This window comes from Octopus bimaculoides, chromosome 6, assembly GCF_046866305.1.
Source record: "Octopus bimaculoides isolate indiv1 chromosome 6, ASM4686630v1, whole genome shotgun sequence".
Taxonomy (NCBI): Eukaryota; Metazoa; Mollusca; class Cephalopoda; order Octopoda; family Octopodidae; genus Octopus; species Octopus bimaculoides.
This window is the reverse complement of record NC_142933.1, coordinates 36520539-36526860: the sequence shown is the minus strand read 5'-3', so window position 1 is coordinate 36526860 and position 6322 is coordinate 36520539. Positions and strand designations below refer to the sequence as shown.

At 35.1% G+C, this 6322-nt stretch overlaps 1 long non-coding RNA gene across 5 annotated transcripts in view; it reads left to right on the top strand.

Annotated features, from left to right (window-relative positions):
• The first annotated feature begins 1175 nt into the window (after positions 1–1175).
• The window catches only part of LOC106881658 (uncharacterized), a 197742-nt gene continuing 192595 nt past the window's right edge, over positions 1176–6322 (top strand). For all 5 annotated transcript variants that reach the window (XR_016242229.1, XR_016242225.1, XR_016242228.1 and 2 more), the window contains exon 1: positions 1176–1982. This is a non-coding gene — a long non-coding RNA (uncharacterized LOC106881658). The remainder of the gene's footprint in view (positions 1983–6322) is intronic.

Here is a 6322-nt window from a genome sequence, read left to right as displayed (position 1 = left end):
AGATATGAAATAGAGAGTGAAGTGGAGGAATGCAGGGATATTGTATCTGCAGTTCCATTATTTAAGCAGAATGGTATACGTTTCCTGTACCTTGTGTGTAAGTTCCAACAGTATCTAAAATTGGTCATTCCAAACATAGAGTTTGTAAACCGTGTTATTAGATTGAGGGTTTTTGAAGTGACTAAAATATACGGGATTGCATGTAACTTACATAAGTTTTGTATGCGTATGTATGTGTTGATGTGTGTAAATGTCTGTATACATGTTTAATATATGCATAGATATACATCTCCACATATATATATTCTTCTACTACTAAGCACTGACCTGTCCTCTAAGCAACCTAACCTATATACCTAAATTCTTCATTCCACCATTTTGCTACCCCTACCCCCTCTCTCGGCCCTTCACTTAGGCTTTATCACTACATACCACACACTCCTCTACTCTACTTTTTACCCTCTCATCTCTTTACATGCTCATATCTTTCTCTCTCTCTCTCACCCTCACCTCCCTATTCCTTCTATCAATTTATCCTGACTGACCCCTGGCCAGTACACTTTCTCTCTTCATTTCTTTATTATCTCCCCGACTTTTTTCTCTCTTCTTGTTTTTTGATTTGACCTTACAAACGCATTCCTAACTTTTAAGTCACTTCAAAAAACCCTCGATCCAATAACACGGTTTACAAACTCTATGCTTGGGGTGACCAATTTTAAATACTATCGGAACTTACACACATGGTACAGGAAACATACCATTCTGCTTAGATAATGTGTGTGTGTGTGTGTGTGTGTGTGTGTGTGTGTGTGTGTGTGTGTGTGTGTGTGTGTGTGTTGTGTGTGTGTGTGTGTCTACGCGTCTGTGTGTGCGTGTATATATATATATATATATATATATATATATATATATATATATAGCATGCGCATGGTGACAATAAAGTATCCATATATACTGTGTCCTCTTGCACTGTCGTTCACACCCCTCGATATTTCAAAGCTGTCAATAATTGTAAGATGATCAGGTGTAAATGAACTACGATCGATACAACCAGATGTGATACCAATGTGTGTTGGCCTACATGCGGTTTAGTTGGGTATTGGAGTCCTTGCTTCAGGTATGACATCAAATCAAATATGTTTTATTACTATGACGTCTATAAAGACGCTATGACGTCGTTAAAGTTTACCTAAAAGCAACAACGTCAGTAATAGATAATGTATTAATCGATTACTTAAAGGATATTTGAAGGTCAATCTTGACGGTTATTCACTAAAAGAATATATGCGGGTGAAATTTATGTTTGATTACTGTTTGGTGGACCAACTGTTTCACAATATTTAGAATAGTTTAGCCGTTAAGTTTTTGTAATGGAATATATTGACAAGATTGAGATTATAGGAAAGTGCGGCTACATTTTTATTGCTGAACAGAACTATCAACATATACCCTGCAGTGATAAGAAGTATTTTACACTTCAAGAACATTTTAATTTTTATAACTAATTATAGTTAAGAAAGGAAGACAACTCCGGATTATAAATTTTTTAAAAATTAATTAAAAATAGAAATATTTAATAGAATTAATTGCAGTGGTTTAAGATTGAAAGAAATTCATGTTTTTAAATTGATGGCTATTATTGGATTTATATGATTTATATTTGGTATTGTGAACTAAGATACTGCATTCTTAAATATTGGTTTTAAATTTTGGCACACGACCAACAATCTCAAGGGAGAGGTAAGTCAATAACATTGACCCCAGTGTTCAATTGGTACTTTACTTTAACGATCCCCAAAGGATGAAAGACAAAGTTGACTTCGGCAGCATTGGAACTCATAACGTAAAGACGGACAGAATGTCGATAAGTATTTTGTCAACGATTCTACTAATTTGGCGCCTTACTACTTTCTTAAATATTGAGAGAGAAGGCTCGAATTACTGATATGGAAGTCAGTCATCGATAACAAGTTGGAGTCAAGGTATTTATAAGTTTTCTCTTCAATTTCTTTTCCGTCCACACTGAATCCTTGTTTAATCTTAACGGCTTTCATTAAACGAAGTCAACGTAGAAATCTGGGTTTCAACCTAAACAAACCTGAACCAAATTTTCGTATAAAATATCGAACGACAGATTTACCAATTACTATTGAAATTTTAGTATTCGGTTCATGAAAACGTTTATCAGTTTAAAATATCAGTTTAACAGCCAGAAAGATCAAATATCAAATAAATAAATAAATAAATAAATAAATAAGTAAATAAATAAACAAAACCATGAATCAAATATTTTGCACTGTAGCCCATGCTATGAAGCCATTCCCACGATCTGTTGCAAAGCTTCTCAGGCTGGTGAAGTTGATGTAATTCATGTTGAGTATGATCTTCAGCAGGTTCATGCTTTAATGGAAGATCCAAAAGGTTACCGTTTTGGGAAGGAGATAGGGGAAATTGAGTGAGAAACTATGAATGAGGAAAGGAAAGCTGGATATATGGAATGGTAAAGCATCGAGTGTAAGAAGTATTACAGAGCCAAGTGTAAGAGGAAGTAGAAAGCTGAATGAAAGGTAAGGTACATAACTGAATGTGTGGAGTAGTACGTAACTGACTGTAAGGAATGGTACATATTTGAGTGAAAAAGGTGGTACATAGTTTTCTATTTAAGAGGAACAAGGGACTGATGTAGCTGTAGAACAGATAGAAGATAGAATATTTGTGTGTGTGTGTGTGTGTGTGTGTGTGTGTGTGTGTGTGTGTGTGTGTGTGTGTGTGTGTGCTATGGGTTGTGGCATGATTGTGTGAGAAAATTTACAAAACCAGACTCATAGTCTGATGTTTTATTTGGATGGCGTCCACATTGTAAATATAATAACTAAAACTGCTCCGCTCCAAACATGTTATAAGTGCTCTCACACTGAAACCAATGAGGTATAGGGTTGATAACTGTTCAGAGTTGAAATAGAGGCTGCCCTATGTGGGCTTCGATAAAAATGATTAGACAGCTTGGACTCTATAAATACAACGTGCAGCCTCGCCTTTGAGATACAGATGCTATAAAGTTGTTGAGGTGCAATAATAGGAAACATGCATAAACATGCTAATATTAATCTAAAATAATTTCATGGGGTTGTATATTGATTGGAAAGTATGCATGAGTGGTGCAGTGTGTGTCACGCATGGTTGCACATAATCTAAAGTAATGGTATTGCTATAAAGGAACTACATCGCTAGAGACTCCAAATGTAGTTTTATCATCCTCAAATGGTATTCATATTGAATGAACAGATTCTATACAGTTTGATGGGTACCAGGTGAGATTAACAGAACCTTCATTTCATACAAACCAATATAACTAAAAGATGAATCAGGCGAGAAAATTATTTAAATATTCCAATGAAATTGCTAAGTTTGCCTTTTCTAAAAGCTAGCAAATAAATATTTCATCCTACAAAAAAGGAAAAGATAATAACGAAAGCGTGTGTGCTTGTGTGTGTGCGCACGCGTATATATATATGTGTATGTGTGTGCGTGCTCTTATCCTGATATTCTGTCACACGCACATATATAGACGCATGTGTGTGTTTATTTTTGTACTTACAGTGTGTATGTATGCGTGTATGTATGTGTGTATATATATATGTGCATATATACTCATATACCTACAAATACACACACACACACATATATGTATGTATTTATTGGTGTCTGAGTATATATACATTATATACTCATCCATGAATACATACATATGCATTCATGCATGCATACATAGATACATACATGCATACACACATATATACATAACACACATATACTCATACATACATATATACATATATATATATCTATATATCTATATTCATATCGATACATACATACAACATGCATACACACGCACACATGTATATTACTTGATAGAGAATAGACTGAAATTTAATTTGGATAGAAACATCGATGTTGAGGAATTGCGTGTGACAGAGGTGACATAACAATTTATGAAGTTGTTATGCTTCAACTACATTGTCATAACATTTCTGATTTGTAATCAATCAAACACACTTTGTCATTTGCTGCCTGAATTAAGTTATCGATTAAAATCTCTAAGCTGGAATGGTTGCCTCATTTGTGGATCTTGTCGTCGAAAATAGGAAAAATGTATCGTCGATGGTAGTAGAGACTATCCACGTTCTTTATTCCTCGAAGCTGTCAAAGCAAATTTTTTTTTCATACATCATTGTGCATCATCTTCTGGTGTACTTGGACGGTGATGTTTTCTAGGGTCATTCGGTGTTTTGAGTCTTCCAACATCAGATACTATCACTCGTAGGACCCAGCCAGGTTTGATCCAAACTCTAGCTTGTATTCAGTTAGCACTTCTTCCAGGTTTGCATCATCTGATCCTCAACAACTTTGAGGCAACCTCTGTTATTTCCACAGTCATCCTGATGGCTCTCTGCCTACTGGTTTCTTTGATGCTAAGCATGTTGTAAGCTCTGAAAAAAGACCTGCCTGAAAATACTCTGCATTTCACCTCAGATGGACCACATCTTACCTGCTACCCATTGCTTTGGCATAGTTTTACCAGCTCAGTATATTTATTTCTCTTATTTCCTCGATGCGGTCAGCTCATGGAAGGGAGAGTTCTATCAAAACTATTTACTTAGATGCTTCTAATGGTTACTAACTATACAAAAAAGAAACTGTAAGAAATAAATTTATATTTAAGTGAGTTAAAATTCGGGATGTGAAGAAACTATTAGTGAATTGTATTGTTCATAAGACAGAGTTCAATAAATTCAATTACCGCGAAATGTTACTTGCAAACAAAACGCTTTATTATTTCTGTTATTTTCTGAAGAAGGCCAAGGCCTGAAACGTTATATTCAACAGCTGTCACACAAATAGAACTTATCAATATCTCCAATGAATACTCCCACGTATATAAGTGTATATATTTAGCACTCGGCACATAGAAACGGTTGAATGTATTTTAGTTTATAAAACTGAATGTGTGTATATTCAAAGTAGTAGGTCACAGCCTTGCACCTACAACGAGGCGGTTATAGGCTTCATGATTTCTCCTACATTGTCTACAAACCCCGGTAAGTTAGAGTACTGCTGAATTGGGTGATTTATAACCAATATGAGGGATTAAATATAACAGCAAATGAAGTAATAATTATATTAATACGGTTAACTCGTACCGAAACCATTCTGTCTCTCCTTGCTATTTCTCACTCTCATCACTCGCATACTCCGATCCCATCCTCAGAGCACTTCTCTCTTTCACAAATCTCCACAGAACGTGTCCCTTTGGAAATTCTCTACCTACCCGTAACCTCATAAATTACCCCACCGATCTCCAGATGTTCAACCTCACTAACCTGAAAGATCTCACAAGAGTTATAGAGCTACTGATTCTCCACCTTAAACCAACCAATAAATAAACACGACTGTAGCCATATGTCAGAGACAGAGCCACTGGAGATTGTGATGGTTGAAACATTAAAAACCAAATATGGAAGAAAATAGACATCAAAACAAATGTGTTTTCTCCCCATGCTCTCTATCAATTTCATATAACGTTAAAATACTCCATGTTTCTCCTTCTTTAGAATCAATGACCCAGCCAACCTAGAAATTTAATTTATATTCTCAGACAGCTTTGAAGGAATCAGAGTTTCAAAGAAAAATGAAAAATAGCCGGAATTAGATGAGAAAAAACCTTTGGCTTCAAAACTATACATTTTCAAATTTTGTTTTAATCTTTTTGTATTATAATTTCCTTCCCATTTTATTAAACTAAAATAATAGTTTTCAGCAATATTTCACTTTGTAAAATGGATATACTCTTCCAGTGTTGAATATTTGTACACACACACACACACACACACACACACACACACACACACACACACACACACACACACACACACACACACACACACACACATTCGAAAGCATCTCTCTCTCTCTCTCTCTCTCTCTCTCTCTCTCTCTCTCTCTCTCTCTCTCTCTCTCTCTCTACCTGCCTATATATGCATATAACGATATCATTACGACACTGTTCTTATACACAAACATTATGCATCACATATACTCACATGTACATGTACGCACTGGAGGTAAAACTCAATTTCCGCATTATTATTATTATTATTATTATTATTATTATTATTATTATTATTATTATTATGAAGTAAAAGAAGGTTAAGGTAACACCAGCAGAGATGAAGGATGAAGTAGAAGTGGATGTCCTTGGAGCGGTACTTTGATGTCAAAATCAAAGAAAATCTTGAATACTTCACATAACAACATTTAA